We start from the raw sequence: 16,036 nt of genomic DNA, 5'->3' as shown, positions 1-16,036 counted from the left end.
CAGCAGGCAATGACTTGGTGATAATAAGATGAGCAAAGGCACTGCTGAGAGTTGAACTCAGGATCTCCTGTTCACTGGACAGGCGCTTTAACCAACTAAGCCACAGCACCCACATGATGCAATACAGTTATTGTCTATTGTGGCACAGCACTCTTTTTTCTTTGCATTTGCATTCTCAGTTTTTTAACATTTTTTTTTCAATAGTCTTTCAGGCCTACTTTTCCCTGCCTAAGAGTATACACATAGTCCACCTAAAAGGGAATGGAAAACTTTTAGGACAAAATTGTTGAAAAGAATGTTGTGCAACTTCCAAAATATGATAATGAAAGCTGTGGCAAAACCAATGAGTTTTGTGCCACATAAGCCAGTCACTATTATATTTCATGTAGGTGCTGTGGCTTAGTAATTAAGTTTTATACAATGTTTCTTATTGTAGAAGCAGCAATTTTACTTGAAGAAGTTTTGGCTAGGCAAGTGCGGGTTAAGCTCCCATCCATGTTGAGCATAGCATCCCAAAAGACTTGTTAGTGACCTTTACCTATTGTCAGAGATGGAAGGTAGTACATCAAACCAAACTGATAAGAAAATGTCTTTGTTCAGATGTGGTGGAAACAGTGGGCATAGGGAATGCAAGTTTCCTATGAGCAAATATGGGTGAAGCTCAAAGACGTGATCCCGAAAATCTGGGATGTAAACAGCAGGCAATGACTTGGTGATAATAAGATGAGCAAAAGCACTGCTGAGAGTTGAACTCAGGATCTCCTGCTTACTAGAAAGGCACTTTAACCAACTAAGCCACAGCACCCACGTGCATGCAAATACAGTTATTGGTTATTGTGGCACAGCACTCTTTTTTCTTTGCATTTGCATTCTCAGTTTTTTAACATTTTTTTTTCAATAGTTTTTCAGGCCTACTTTTCCCTGCCTAAGAGTATACACATAGTCCACCTAAAAGGGAATGGAAAACTTTTAGGACAAAATTGTTGAAAAGAATGTTGTGCAACTTCCAAAATATGATAATGAAAGCTGTGGCAAAACCAATGAGTTTTGTGCCACAGAAGCCAGTCACTATTATATTTCATGTAGGTGCTGTGGCTTAGTAATTAAGTTTTATACAATGTTTCTTATTGTAGAAGCAGCAATTTTACTTGAAGAAGTTTTGGCTAGGCAAGTGTGGGTTAAGCTCCCATCCATGTTGAGCATAGCATCCCAAAAGACTTGTTAGTGACCTTTACCTATTGTCAGAGATGGAAGGTAGTACATCAAACCAAACTGATAAGAAAATGTCTTTGTTCAGATGTGGTGGAAACAGTGGGCATAGGGAATGCAAGTTTCCTGTGAGCAAATATGGGTGAAGCTCAAAGACGTGATCCCGAAAATCTGGGATGTAAACAGCAGGCAATGACTTGGTGATAATAAGATGAGCAAAGGCACTGCTGAGAGTTGAACTCAGGATCTCCTGTTTACTAGACAGGCGCTTTAACCAACTAAGCCACAGCGCCCACATGCTGCAATACAGTTATTGGTTATTGTGGCACAGCACTCTTTTTTCTTTGCATTTGCATTCTCAGTTTTTTAACATTTTTTTTTCAATAGTTTTTCAGGCCTACTTTTCCCTGCCTAAGAGTATACACATAGTCCACCTAAAAGGGAATGGAAAACTTTTAGGACAAAATTGTTGAAAAGAATGTTGTGCAACTTCCAAAATATGATAATGAAAGCTGTGGCAAAACCAATGAGTTTTGTGCCACAGAAGCCAGTCACTATTATATTTCATGTAGGTGCTGTGGCTTAGTAATTAAGTTTTATACAATGTTTCTTATTGTAGAAGCAGCAATTTTACTTGAAGAAGTTTTGGCTAGGCAAGTGTGGGTTAAGCTCCCATCCATGTTGAGCATAGCATCCCAAAAGACTTGTTAGTGACCTTTACCTATTGTCAGAGATGGAAGGTAGTACATCAAACCAAACTGATAAGAAAATGTCTTTGTTCAGATGTGGTGGAAACAGTGGGCATAGGGAATGCAAGTTTCCTGTGAGCAAATATGGGTGAAGCTCAAAGACGTGATCCCGAAAATCTGGGATGTAAACAGCAGGCAATGACTTGGTGATAATAAGATGAGCAAAGGCACTGCTGAGAGTTGAACTCAGGATCTCCTGTTTACTAGACAGGCGCTTTAACCAACTAAACCACAGCGCCCACATGCATGCAAATACAGTTATTGGTTATTGTGGCACAGCACTCTTTTTTCTTTGCATTTGCATTCTCAGTTTTTTAACATTTTTTTTTCAATAGTTTTTCAGGCCTACTTTTCCCTGCCTAAGAGTATACACATAGTCCACCTAAAAGGGAATGGAAAACTTTTAGGACAAAATTGTTGAAAAGAATGTTGTGCAACTTCCAAAATATGATAATGAAAGCTGTGGCAAAACCAATGAGTTTTGCGCCACAGAAGCCAGTCACTATTATATTTCATGTAGGTGCTGTAGCTTAGTAATTAAGTTTTATACAATGTTTCTTATTGTAGAAGCAGCAATTTTACTTGAAGAAGTTTTGGCTAGGCAAGTGCGGGTTAAGCTCCCATCCATGTTGAGCATAGCATCCCAAAAGACTTGTTAGTGACCTTTACCTATTGTCAGAGATGGAAGGTAGTACATCAAACCAAACTGATAAGAAAATGTCTTTGTTCAGATGTGGTGGAAACAGTGGGCATAGCGAATGCAAGTTTCCTGTGAGCAAATATGGGTGAAGCTCAAAGACGTGATCCCGAAAATCTGGGATGTAAACAGCAGGCAATGACTTGGTGATAATAAGATGAGCAAAGGCACTGCTGAGAGTTGAACTCAGGATCTCCTGTTCACTGGACAGGCGCTTTAACCAACTAAGCCACAGCACCCACATGATGCAATACAGTTATTGTCTATTGTGGCACAGCACTCTTTTTTCTTTGCATTTGCATTCTCAGTTTTTTAACATTTTTTTTTCAATAGTCTTTCAGGCCTACTTTTCCCTGCCTAAGAGTATACACATAGTCCACCTAAAAGGGAATGGAAAACTTTTAGGACAAAATTGTTGAAAAGAATGTTGTGCAACTTCCAAAATATGATAATGAAAGCTGTGGCAAAACCAATGAGTTTTGTGCCACATAAGCCAGTCACTATTATATTTCATGTAGGTGCTGTGGCTTAGTAATTAAGTTTTATACAATGTTTCTTATTGTAGAAGCAGCAATTTTACTTGAAGAAGTTTTGGCTAGGCAAGTGCGGGTTAAGCTCCCATCCATGTTGAGCATAGCATCCCAAAAGACTTGTTAGTGACCTTTACCTATTGTCAGAGATGGAAGGTAGTACATCAAACCAAACTGATAAGAAAATGTCTTTGTTCAGATGTGGTGGAAACAGTGGGCATAGGGAATGCAAGTTTCCTATGAGCAAATATGGGTGAAGCTCAAAGACGTGATCCCGAAAATCTGGGATGTAAACAGCAGGCAATGACTTGGTGATAATAAGATGAGCAAAGGCACTGCTGAGAGTTGAACTCAGGATCTCCTGTTTACTAGACAGGCGCTTTAACCAACTAAGCCACAGCGCCCACATGCATGCAAATACAGTTATTGGTTATTGTGGCACAGCACTCTTTTTTCTTTGCATTTGCATTCTCAGTTTTTTAACATTTTTTTTTCAATAGTTTTTCAGGCCTACTTTTCCCTGCCTAAGAGTATACACATAGTCCACCTAAAAGGGAATGGAAAACTTTTAGGACAAAATTGTTGAAAAGAATGTTGTGCAACTTCCAAAATATGATAATGAAAGCTGTGGCAAAACCAATGAGTTTTGTGCCACAGAAGCCAGTCACTATTATATTTCATGTAGGTGCTGTGGCTTAGTAATTAAGTTTTATACAATGTTTCTTATTGTAGAAGCAGCAATTTTACTTGAAGAAGTTTTGGCTAGGCAAGTGCGGGTTAAGCTCCCATCCATGTTGAGCATAGCATCCCAAAAGACTTGTTAGTGACCTTTACCTATTGTCAGAGATGGAAGGTAGTACATCAAACCAAACTGATAAGAAAATGTCTTTGTTCAGATGTGGTGGAAACAGTGGGCATAGTGAATGCAAGTTTCCTGTGAGCAAATATGGGTGAAGCTCAAAGACGTGATCCCGAAAATCTGGGATGTAAACAGCAGGCAATGACTTGGTGATAATAAGAAGAGCAAAGGCACTGCTTAGAGTTGAACTCAAGATCTCTTGTTTACTAGACAGGCGCTTTAACCAACTAAGCCACAGCGCCCACATGCTGCAATACAGTTATTGGTTATTGTGGCACAGCACTCTTTTTTCTTTGCATTTGCATTCTCAGTTTTTTAACATTTTTTTTTCAATAGTTTTTCAGGCCTACTTTTCCCTGCCTAAGAGTATACACATAGTCCACCTAAAAGGGAATGGAAAACTTTTAGGACAAAATTGTTGAAAAGAATGTTGTGCAACTTCCAAAATATGATAATGAAAGCTGTGACAAAACCAATGAGTTTTGTGCCACAGAAGCCAGTCACTATTATATTTCATGTAGGTGCTGTGGCTTAGTAATTAAGTTTTATACAATATTTCTTATTGTAGAAGCAGCAATTTTACTTGAAGAAGTTTTGGCTAGGCAAGTGCGGGTTAAGCTCCCATCCATGTTGAGCATAGCATCCCAAAAGACTTGTTAGTGACCTTTACCTATTGTCAGAGATGGAAGGTAGTACATCAAACCAAACTGATAAGAAAATGTCTTTGTTCAGATGTGGTGGAAACAGTGGGCATAGCGAATGCAAGTTTCCTGTGAGCAAATATGGGTGAAGCTCAAAGACGTGATCCCGAAAATCTGGGATGTAAACAGCAGGCAATGACTTGGTGATAATAAGATGAGCAAAGGCACTGCTGAGAGTTGAACTCAGGATCTCCTGTTCACTAGACAGGCGCTTTAACCAACTAAGCCACAGCACCCACATGATGCAATACAGTTATTGTCTATTGTGGCACAGCACTCTTTTTTCTTTGCATTTGCATTCTCAGTTTTTTAACATTTTTTTTTCAATAGTCTTTCAGGCCTACTTTTCCCTGCCTAAGAGTATACACATAGTCCACCTAAAAGGGAATGGAAAACTTTTAGGACAAAATTGTTGAAAAGAATGTTGTGCAACTTCCAAAATATGATAATGAAAGCTGTGGCAAAACCAATGAGTTTTGTGCCACAGAAGCCAGTCACTATTATATTTCATGTAGGTGCTGTGGCTTAGTAATTAAGTTTTATACAATGTTTCTTATTGTAGAAGCAGCAATTTTACTTGAAGAAGTTTTGGCTAGGCAAGTGCGGGTTAAGCTCCCATCCATGTTGAGCATAGCATCCCAAAAGACTTGTTAGTGACCTTTACCTATTGTCAGAGATGGAAGGTAGTACATCAAACCAAACTGATAAGAAAATGTCTTTGTTCAGATGTGGTGGAAACAGTGGGCATAGGGAATGCAAGTTTCCTGTGAGCAAATATGGGTGAAGCTCAAAGACGTGATCCCGAAAATCTGGGATGTAAACAGCAGGCAATGACTTGGTGATAATAAGATGAGCAAAGGCACTGCTGAGAGTTCAACTCAAGATCTCCTGTTGACTAGACAGGCGCTTTAACCAACTAAGCCACAGCGCCCACATGCTGCAATACAGTTATTGGTTATTGTGGCACAGCACTCTTTTTTCTTTGCATTTGCATTCTCAGTTTTTTAACATTTTTTTTTCAATAGTTTTTCAGGCCTACTTTTCCCTGCCTAAGAGTATACACATAGTCCACCTAAAAGGGAATGGAAAACTTTTAGGACAAAATTGTTGAAAAGAATGTTGTGCAACTTCCAAAATATGATAATGAAAGCTGTGGCAAAACCAATGAGTTTTGTGCCACAGAAGCCAGTCACTATTATATTTCATGTAGGTGCTGTGGCTTAGTAATTAAGTTTTATACAATGTTTCTTATTGTAGAAGCAGCAATTTTACTTGAAGAAGTTTTGGCTAGGCAAGTGTGGGTTAAGCTCCCATCCATGTTGAGCATAGCATCCCAAAAGACTTGTTAGTGACCTTTACCTATTGTCAGAGATGGAAGGTAGTACATCAAACCAAACTGATAAGAAAATGTCTTTGTTCAGATGTGGTGGAAACAGTGGGCATAGGGAATGCAAGTTTCCTGTGAGCAAATATGGGTGAAGCTCAAAGACGTGATCCCGAAAATCTGGGATGTAAACAGCAGGCAATGACTTGGTGATAATAAGATGAGCAAAGGCACTGCTGAGAGTTGAACTCAGGATCTCCTGTTTACTAGACAGGCGCTTTAACCAACTAAGCCACAGCGCCCACATGCTGCAATACAGTTATTGGTTATTGTGGCACAGCACTCTTTTTTCTTTGCATTTGCATTCTCAGTTTTTTAACATTTTTTTTTCAATAGTTTTTCAGGCCTACTTTTCCCTGCCTAAGAGTATACACATAGTCCACCTAAAAGGGAATGGAAAACTTTTAGGACAAAATTGTTGAAAAGAATGTGCAACTTCCAAAATATGATAATGAAAGCTGTGGCAAAACCAATGAGTTTTGTGCCACAGAAGCCAGTCACTATTATATTTCATGTAGGTGCTGTGGCTTAGTAATTAAGTTTTATACAATGTTTCTTATTGTAGAAGCAGCAATTTTACTTGAAGAAGTTTTGGCTAGGCAAGTGCGGGTTAAGCTCCCATCCATGTTGAGCATAGCATCCCAAAAGACTTGTTAGTGACCTTTACCTATTGTCAGAGATGGAAGGTAGTACATCAAACCAAACTGATAAGAAAATGTCTTTGATCAGATGTGGTGGAAACAGTGGGCATAGCGAATGCAAGTTTCCGTTGAGCAAATATGGGTGAAGCTCAAAGACGTGATCCCGAAAATCTGGGATGTAAACAGCAGGCAATGACTTGGTGATAATAAGATGAGCAAAGGCACTGCTGAGAGTTGAACTCAGGATCTCCTGTTTACTAGACAGGCGCTTTAACCAACTAAGCCACAGCGCCCACATGCTGCAATCCAGTTATTGGTTATTGTGGCACAGCACTCTTTTTTCTTTGCATTTGCATTCTCAGTTTTTTAACATTTTTTTTTCAATAGTTTTTCAGGCCTACTTTTCCCTGCCTAAGAGTATACACATAGTCCACCTAAAAGGGAATGGAAAACTTTTAGGACAAAATTGTTGAAAAGAATGTCGTGCAACTTCCAAAATATGATAATGAAAGCTGTGGCAAAACCAATGAGTTTTGTGCCACAGAAGCCAGTCACTATTATATTTCATGTAGGTGCTGTGGCTTAGTAATTAAGTTTTATACAATGTTTCTTATTGTAGAAGCAGCAATTTTACTTGAAGAAGTTTTGGCTAGGCAAGTGTGGGTTAAGCTCCCATCCATGTTGAGCATAGCATCCCAAAAGACTTGTTAGTGACCTTTACCTATTGTCAGAGATGGAAGGTAGTACATCAAACCAAACTGATAAGAAAATGTCTTTGTTCAGATGTGGTGGAAACAGTGGGCATAGGGAATGCAAGTTTCCTGTGAGCAAATATGGGTGAAGCTCAAAGACGTGATCCCGAAAATCTGGGATGTAAACAGCAGGCAATGACTTGGTGATAATAAGATGAGCAAAGGCACTGCTGAGAGTTGAACTCAGGATCTCCTGTTTACTAGACAGGCGCTTTAACCAACTAAGCCACAGCGCCCACATGCTGCAATACAGTTATTGGTTATTGTGGCACAGCACTCTTTTTTCTTTGCATTTGCATTCTCAGTTTTTTAACATTTTTTTTTCAATAGTCTTTCAGGCCTACTTTTCCCTGCCTAAGAGTATACACATAGTCCACCTAAAAGGGAATGGAAAACTTTTAGGACAAAATTGTTGAAAAGAATGTTGTGCAACTTCCAAAATATGATAATGAAAGCTGTGGCAAAACCAATGAGTTTTGTGCCACAGAAGCCAGTCACTATTATATTTCATGTAGGTGCTGTGGCTTAGTAATTAAGTTTTATACAATGTTTCTTATTGTAGAAGCAGCAATTTTACTTGAAGAAGTTTTGGCTAGGCAAGTGCGGGTTAAGCTCCCATCCATGTTGAGCATAGCATCCCAAAAGACTTGTTAGTGACCTTTACCTATTGTCAGAGATGGAAGGTAGTACATCAAACCAAACTGATAAGAAAATGTCTTTGTTCAGATGTGGTGGAAACAGTGGGCATAGGGAATGCAAGTTTCCTGTGAGCAAATATGGGTGAAGCTCAAAGACGTGATCCCGAAAATCTGGGATGTAAACAGCAGGCAATGACTTGGTGATAATAAGATGAGCAAAGGCACTGCTGAGAGTTCAACTCAAGATCTCCTGTTGACTAGACAGGCGCTTTAACCAACTAAGCCACAGCGCCCACATGCTGCAATACAGTTATTGGTTATTGTGGCACAGCACTCTTTTTTCTTTGCATTTGCATTCTCAGTTTTTTAACATTTTTTTTTCAATAGTTTTTCAGGCCTACTTTTCCCTGCCTAAGAGTATACACATAGTCCACCTAAAAGGGAATGGAAAACTTTTAGGACAAAATTGTTGAAAAGAATGTTGTGCAACTTCCAAAATATGATAATGAAAGCTGTGGCAAAACCAATGAGTTTTGTGCCACAGAAGCCAGTCACTATTATATTTCATGTAGGTGCTGTGGCTTAGTAATTAAGTTTTATACAATGTTTCTTATTGTAGAAGCAGCAATTTTACTTGAAGAAGTTTTGGCTAGGCAAGTGTGGGTTAAGCTCCCATCCATGTTGAGCATAGCATCCCAAAAGACTTGTTAGTGACCTTTACCTATTGTCAGAGATGGAAGGTAGTACATCAAACCAAACTGATAAGAAAATGTCTTTGTTCAGATGTGGTGGAAACAGTGGGCATAGGGAATGCAAGTTTCCTGTGAGCAAATATGGGTGAAGCTCAAAGACGTGATCCCGAAAATCTGGGATGTAAACAGCAGGCAATGACTTGGTGATAATAAGATGAGCAAAGGCACTGCTGAGAGTTGAACTCAGGATCTCCTGTTTACTAGACAGGCGCTTTAACCAACTAAGCCACAGCGCCCACATGCTGCAATACAGTTATTGGTTATTGTGGCACAGCACTCTTTTTTCTTTGCATTTGCATTCTCAGTTTTTTAACATTTTTTTTTCAATAGTTTTTCAGGCCTACTTTTCCCTGCCTAAGAGTATACACATAGTCCACCTAAAAGGGAATGGAAAACTTTTAGGACAAAATTGTTGAAAAGAATGTGCAACTTCCAAAATATGATAATGAAAGCTGTGGCAAAACCAATGAGTTTTGTGCCACAGAAGCCAGTCACTATTATATTTCATGTAGGTGCTGTGGCTTAGTAATTAAGTTTTATACAATGTTTCTTATTGTAGAAGCAGCAATTTTACTTGAAGAAGTTTTGGCTAGGCAAGTGCGGGTTAAGCTCCCATCCATGTTGAGCATAGCATCCCAAAAGACTTGTTAGTGACCTTTACCTATTGTCAGAGATGGAAGGTAGTACATCAAACCAAACTGATAAGAAAATGTCTTTGATCAGATGTGGTGGAAACAGTGGGCATAGCGAATGCAAGTTTCCGTTGAGCAAATATGGGTGAAGCTCAAAGACGTGATCCCGAAAATCTGGGATGTAAACAGCAGGCAATGACTTGGTGATAATAAGATGAGCAAAGGCACTGCTGAGAGTTGAACTCAGGATCTCCTGTTTACTAGACAGGCGCTTTAACCAACTAAGCCACAGCGCCCACATGCTGCAATCCAGTTATTGGTTATTGTGGCACAGCACTCTTTTTTCTTTGCATTTGCATTCTCAGTTTTTTAACATTTTTTTTTCAATAGTTTTTCAGGCCTACTTTTCCCTGCCTAAGAGTATACACATAGTCCACCTAAAAGGGAATGGAAAACTTTTAGGACAAAATTGTTGAAAAGAATGTCGTGCAACTTCCAAAATATGATAATGAAAGCTGTGGCAAAACCAATGAGTTTTGTGCCACAGAAGCCAGTCACTATTATATTTCATGTAGGTGCTGTGGCTTAGTAATTAAGTTTTATACAATGTTTCTTATTGTAGAAGCAGCAATTTTACTTGAAGAAGTTTTGGCTAGGCAAGTGTGGGTTAAGCTCCCATCCATGTTGAGCATAGCATCCCAAAAGACTTGTTAGTGACCTTTACCTATTGTCAGAGATGGAAGGTAGTACATCAAACCAAACTGATAAGAAAATGTCTTTGTTCAGATGTGGTGGAAACAGTGGGCATAGGGAATGCAAGTTTCCTGTGAGCAAATATGGGTGAAGCTCAAAGACGTGATCCCGAAAATCTGGGATGTAAACAGCAGGCAATGACTTGGTGATAATAAGATGAGCAAAGGCACTGCTGAGAGTTGAACTCAGGATCTCCTGTTTACTAGACAGGCGCTTTAACCAACTAAACCACAGCGCCCACATGCATGCAAATACAGTTATTGGTTATTGTGGCACAGCACTCTTTTTTCTTTGCATTTGCATTCTCAGTTTTTTAACATTTTTTTTTCGATAGTTTTTCAGGCCTACTTTTCCCTGCCTAAGAGTATACACATAGTCCACCTAAAAGGGAATGGAAAACTTTTAGGACAAAATTGTTGAAAAGAATGTTGTGCAACTTCCAAAATATGATAATGAAAGCTGTGGCAAAACCAATGAGTTTTGCGCCACAGAAGCCAGTCACTATTATATTTCATGTAGGTGCTGTGGCTTAGTAATTAAGTTTTATACAATGTTTCTTATTGTAGAAGCAGCAATTTTACTTGAAGAAGTTTTGGCTAGGCAAGTGCGGGTTAAGCTCCCATCCATGTTGAGCATAGCATCCCAAAAGACTTGTTAGTGACCTTTACCTATTGTCAGAGATTGAAGGTAGTACATGAAACCAAACTGATAAGAAAATGTCTTTGTTCAGATGTGGTGGAAACAGTGGGCATAGCGAATGCAAGTTTCCTGTGAGCAAATATGGGTGAAGCTCAAAGACGTGATCCCGAAAATCTGGGATGTAAACAGCAGGCAATGACTTGGTGATAATAAGATGAGCAAAGGCACTGCTGAGAGTTGAACTCAGGATCTCCTGTTCACTGGACAGGCGCTTTAACCAACTAAGCCACAGCACCCACATGATGCAATACAGTTATTGTCTATTGTGGCACAGCACTCTTTTTTCTTTGCATTTGCATTCTCAGTTTTTTAACATTTTTTTTTCAATAGTCTTTCAGGCCTACTTTTCCCTGCCTAAGAGTATACACATAGTCCACCTAAAAGGGAATGGAAAACTTTTAGGACAAAATTGTTGAAAAGAATGTTGTGCAACTTCCAAAATATGATAATGAAAGCTGTGGCAAAACCAATGAGTTTTGTGCCACATAAGCCAGTCACTATTATATTTCATGTAGGTGCTGTGGCTTAGTAATTAAGTTTTATACAATGTTTCTTATTGTAGAAGCAGCAATTTTACTTGAAGAAGTTTTGGCTAGGCAAGTGCGGGTTAAGCTCCCATCCATGTTGAGCATAGCATCCCAAAAGACTTGTTAGTGACCTTTACCTATTGTCAGAGATGGAAGGTAGTACATCAAACCAAACTGATAAGAAAATGTCTTTGTTCAGATGTGGTGGAAACAGTGGGCATAGGGAATGCAAGTTTCCTATGAGCAAATATGGGTGAAGCTCAAAGACGTGATCCCGAAAATCTGGGATGTAAACAGCAGGCAATGACTTGGTGATAATAAGATGAGCAAAAGCACTGCTGAGAGTTGAACTCAGGATCTCCTGCTTGCTAGAAAGGCACTTTAACCAACTAAGCCACAGCACCCACGTGCATGCAAATACAGTTATTGGTTATTGTGGCACAGCACTCTTTTTTCTTTGCATTTGCATTCTCAGTTTTTTAACATTTTTTTTTCAATAGTTTTTCAGGCCTACTTTTCCCTGCCTAAGAGTATACACATAGTCCACCTAAAAGGGAATGGAAAACTTTTAGGACAAAATTGTTGAAAAGAATGTTGTGCAACTTCCAAAATATGATAATGAAAGCTGTGGCAAAACCAATGAGTTTTGTGCCACAGAAGCCAGTCACTATTATATTTCATGTAGGTGCTGTGGCTTAGTAATTAAGTTTTATACAATGTTTCTTATTGTAGAAGCAGCAATTTTACTTGAAGAAGTTTTGGCTAGGCAAGTGCGGGTTAAGCTCCCATCCATGTTGAGCATAGCATCCCAAAAGACTTGTTAGTGACCTTTACCTATTGTCAGAGATGGAAGGTAGTACATCAAACCAAACTGATAAGAAAATGTCTTTGATCAGATGTGGTGGAAACAGTGGGCATAGCGAATGCAAGTTTCCGTTGAGCAAATATGGGTGAAGCTCAAAGACGTGATCCCGAAAATCTGGGATGTAAACAGCAGGCAATGACTTGGTGATAATAAGATGAGCAAAGGCACTGCTGAGAGTTGAACTCAGGATCTCCTGTTTACTAGACAGGCGCTTTAACCAACTAAGCCACAGCGCCCACATGCTGCAATCCAGTTATTGGTTATTGTGGCACAGCACTCTTTTTTCTTTGCATTTGCATTCTCAGTTTTTTAACATTTTTTTTTCAATAGTTTTTCAGGCCTACTTTTCCCTGCCTAAGAGTATACACATAGTCCACCTAAAAGGGAATGGAAAACTTTTAGGACAAAATTGTTGAAAAGAATGTTGTGCAACTTCCAAAATATGATAATGAAAGCTGTGGCAAAACCAATGAGTTTTGTGCCACAGAAGCCAGTCACTATTATATTTCATGTAGGTGCTGTGGCTTAGTAATTAAGTTTTATACAATGTTTCTTATTGTAGAAGCAGCAATTTTACTTGAAGAAGTTTTGGCTAGGCAAGTGTGGGTTAAGCTCCCATCCATGTTGAGCATAGCATCCCAAAAGACTTGTTAGTGACCTTTACCTATTGTCAGAGATGGAAGGTAGTACATCAAACCAAACTGATAAGAAAATGTCTTTGTTCAGATGTGGTGGAAACAGTGGGCATAGGGAATGCAAGTTTCCTGTGAGCAAATATGGGTGAAGCTCAAAGACGTGATCCCGAAAATCTGGGATGTAAACAGCAGGCAATGACTTGGTGATAATAAGATGAGCAAAGGCACTGCTGAGAGTTGAACTCAGGATCTCCTGTTTACTAGACAGGCGCTTTAACCAACTAAACCACAGTGCCCACATGCATGCAAATACAGTTATTGGTTATTGTGGCACAGCACTCTTTTTTCTTTGCATTTGCATTCTCAGTTTTTTAACATTTTTTTTTCAATAGTTTTTCAGGCCTACTTTTCCCTGCCTAAGAGTATACACATAGTCCACCTAAAAGGGAATGGAAAACTTTTAGGACAAAATTGTTGAAAAGAATGTTGTGCAACTTCCAAAATATGATAATGAAAGCTGTGGCAAAACCAATGAGTTTTGCGCCACAGAAGCCAGTCACTATTATATTTCATGTAGGTGCTGTGGCTTAGTAATTAAGTTTTATACAATGTTTCTTATTGTAGAAGCAGCAATTTTACTTGAAGAAGTTTTGGCTAGGCAAGTGCGGGTTAAGCTCCCATCCATGTTGAGCATAGCATCCCAAAAGACTTGTTAGTGACCTTTACCTATTGTCAGAGATGGAAGGTAGTACATCAAACCAAACTGATAAGAAAATGTCTTTGTTCAGATGTGGTGGAAACAGTGGGCATAGCGAATGCAAGTTTCCTGTGAGCAAATATGGGTGAAGCTCAAAGACGTGATCCCGAAAATCTGGGATGTAAACAGCAGGCAATGACTTGGTGATAATAAGATGAGCAAAGGCACTGCTGAGAGTTGAACTCAGGATCTCCTGTTCACTGGACAGGCGCTTTAACCAACTAAGCCACAGCACCCACATGATGCAATACAGTTATTGTCTATTGTGGCACAGCACTCTTTTTTCTTTGCATTTGCATTCTCAGTTTTTTAACATTTTTTTTTCAATAGTCTTTCAGGCCTACTTTTCCCTGCCTAAGAGTATACACATAGTCCACCTAAAAGGGAATGGAAAACTTTTAGGACAAAATTGTTGAAAAGAATGTTGTGCAACTTCCAAAATATGATAATGAAAGCTGTGGCAAAACCAATGAGTTTTGTGCCACATAAGCCAGTCACTATTATATTTCATGTAGGTGCTGTGGCTTAGTAATTAAGTTTTATACAATGTTTCTTATTGTAGAAGCAGCAATTTTACTTGAAGAAGTTTTGGCTAGGCAAGTGCGGGTTAAGCTCCCATCCATGTTGAGCATAGCATCCCAAAAGACTTGTTAGTGACCTTTACCTATTGTCAGAGATGGAAGGTAGTACATCAAACCAAACTGATAAGAAAATGTCTTTGTTCAGATGTGGTGGAAACAGTGGGCATAGGGAATGCAAGTTTCCTATGAGCAAATATGGGTGAAGCTCAAAGACGTGATCCCGAAAATCTGGGATGTAAACAGCAGGCAATGACTTGGTGATAATAAGATGAGCAAAGGCACTGCTGAGAGTTGAACTCAGGATCTCCTGTTTACTAGACAGGCGCTTTAACCAACTAAGCCACAGCACCCACATGCATGCAAATACAGTTATTGGTTATTGTGGCACAGCACTCTTTTTTCTTTGCATTTGCATTCTCAGTTTTTTAACATTTTTTTTTCAATAGTTTTTCAGGCCTACTTTTCCCTGCCTAAGAGTATACACATAGTCCACCTAAAAGGGAATGGAAAACTTTTAGGACAAAATTGTTGAAAAGAATGTTGTGCAACTTCCAAAATATGATAATGAAAGCTGTGGCAAAACCAATGAGTTTTGTGCCACAGAAGCCAGTCACTATTATATTTCATGTAGGTGCTGTGGCTTAGTAATTAAGTTTTATACAATGTTTCTTATTGTAGAAGCAGCAATTTTACTTGAAGAAGTTTTGGCTAGGCAAGTGCGGGTTAAGCTCCCATCCATGTTGAGCATAGCATCCCAAAAGACTTGTTAGTGACCTTTACCTATTGTCAGAGATGGAAGGTAGTACATCAAACCAAACTGATAAGAAAATGTCTTTGTTCAGATGTGGTGGAAACAGTGGGCATAGTGAATGCAAGTTTCCTGTGAGCAAATATGGGTGAAGCTCAAAGACGTGATCCCGAAAATCTGGGATGTAAACAGCAGGCAATGACTTGGTGATAATAAGAAGAGCAAATGCACTGCTTAGAGTTGAACTCAGGATCTCTTGTTTACTAGACAGGCGCTTTAACCAACTAAGCCACAGCACCCACATGCTGCAATACAGTTATTGGTTATTGTGGCACAGCACTCTTTTTTCTTTGCATTTGCATTCTCAGTTTTTTAACTTTTTTTTTTCAATAGTTTTTCAGGCCTACTTTTCCCTGCCTAAGAGTATACACATAGTCCACCTAAAAGGGAATGGAAAACTTTTAGGACAAAATTGTTGAAAAGAATGTTGTGCAACTTCCAAAATATGATAATGAAAGCTGTGACAAAACCAATGAGTTTTGTGCCACAGAAGCCAGTCACTATTATATTTCATGTAGGTGCTGTGGCTTAGTAATTAAGTTTTATACAATATTTCTTATTGTAGAAGCAGCAATTTTACTTGAAGAAGTTTTGGCTAGGCAAGTGCGGGTTAAGCTCCCATCCATGTTGAGCATAGCATCCCAAAAGACTTGTTAGTGACCTTTACCTATTGTCAGAGATGGAAGGTAGTACATCAAACCAAACTGATAAGAAAATGTCTTTGTTCAGATGTGGTGGAAACAGTGGGCATAGCGAATGCAAGTTTCCTGTGAGCAAATATGGGTGAAGCTCAAAGACGTGATCCCGAAAATCTGGGATGTATACAGCAGGCAATGACTTGGTGATAATAAGATGAGCAAAGGCACT

The 16,036-nt window shown here is 39.1% G+C and overlaps 13 non-coding genes across 13 annotated transcripts; all 13 read right to left on the bottom strand.

Moving 5' to 3' along the window:
• Positions 1–1,428: 1,428 nt before the first annotated feature.
• TRNAT-AGU (transfer RNA threonine (anticodon AGU)) lies at positions 1,429–1,502 on the bottom strand. The gene has a single exon. It is a non-coding gene; the product is annotated as a tRNA-Thr (tRNA).
• Positions 1,503–2,123: 621 nt separating this feature from the next.
• TRNAT-AGU (transfer RNA threonine (anticodon AGU)) lies at positions 2,124–2,197 on the bottom strand. The gene has a single exon. It is a non-coding gene; the product is annotated as a tRNA-Thr (tRNA).
• A 1,318-nt stretch (positions 2,198–3,515) lies between these two features.
• On the bottom strand, positions 3,516–3,589 carry TRNAT-AGU (transfer RNA threonine (anticodon AGU)). The gene has a single exon. It is a non-coding gene; the product is annotated as a tRNA-Thr (tRNA).
• Positions 3,590–4,907: 1,318 nt separating this feature from the next.
• On the bottom strand, positions 4,908–4,981 carry TRNAT-AGU (transfer RNA threonine (anticodon AGU)). Its single transcript has one exon. It is a non-coding gene; the product is annotated as a tRNA-Thr (tRNA).
• A 1,316-nt stretch (positions 4,982–6,297) lies between these two features.
• On the bottom strand, positions 6,298–6,371 carry TRNAT-AGU (transfer RNA threonine (anticodon AGU)). Its single transcript has one exon. It is a non-coding gene; the product is annotated as a tRNA-Thr (tRNA).
• A 618-nt stretch (positions 6,372–6,989) lies between these two features.
• TRNAT-AGU (transfer RNA threonine (anticodon AGU)) lies at positions 6,990–7,063 on the bottom strand. Its single transcript has one exon. It is a non-coding gene; the product is annotated as a tRNA-Thr (tRNA).
• Positions 7,064–7,684: 621 nt separating this feature from the next.
• On the bottom strand, positions 7,685–7,758 carry TRNAT-AGU (transfer RNA threonine (anticodon AGU)). The gene has a single exon. It is a non-coding gene; the product is annotated as a tRNA-Thr (tRNA).
• A 1,316-nt stretch (positions 7,759–9,074) lies between these two features.
• On the bottom strand, positions 9,075–9,148 carry TRNAT-AGU (transfer RNA threonine (anticodon AGU)). Its single transcript has one exon. It is a non-coding gene; the product is annotated as a tRNA-Thr (tRNA).
• A 618-nt stretch (positions 9,149–9,766) lies between these two features.
• On the bottom strand, positions 9,767–9,840 carry TRNAT-AGU (transfer RNA threonine (anticodon AGU)). Its single transcript has one exon. It is a non-coding gene; the product is annotated as a tRNA-Thr (tRNA).
• Positions 9,841–10,461: 621 nt separating this feature from the next.
• TRNAT-AGU (transfer RNA threonine (anticodon AGU)) lies at positions 10,462–10,535 on the bottom strand. Its single transcript has one exon. It is a non-coding gene; the product is annotated as a tRNA-Thr (tRNA).
• A 2,015-nt stretch (positions 10,536–12,550) lies between these two features.
• Positions 12,551–12,624, bottom strand: TRNAT-AGU (transfer RNA threonine (anticodon AGU)). The gene has a single exon. It is a non-coding gene; the product is annotated as a tRNA-Thr (tRNA).
• Positions 12,625–13,245: 621 nt separating this feature from the next.
• Positions 13,246–13,319, bottom strand: TRNAT-AGU (transfer RNA threonine (anticodon AGU)). The gene has a single exon. It is a non-coding gene; the product is annotated as a tRNA-Thr (tRNA).
• Positions 13,320–14,637: 1,318 nt separating this feature from the next.
• Positions 14,638–14,711, bottom strand: TRNAT-AGU (transfer RNA threonine (anticodon AGU)). Its single transcript has one exon. It is a non-coding gene; the product is annotated as a tRNA-Thr (tRNA).
• Between the last annotated feature and the right edge of the window lie 1,325 nt (positions 14,712–16,036).

This window comes from Hyperolius riggenbachi, chromosome 11 (genome assembly GCF_040937935.1).
Source record: "Hyperolius riggenbachi isolate aHypRig1 chromosome 11, aHypRig1.pri, whole genome shotgun sequence".
In the NCBI taxonomy this organism is placed as follows: Eukaryota; Metazoa; Chordata; class Amphibia; order Anura; family Hyperoliidae; genus Hyperolius; species Hyperolius riggenbachi.
The sequence above is the reverse complement of the archived record's forward strand: the minus strand, read 5'-3'. Positions and strand labels throughout refer to the sequence as shown.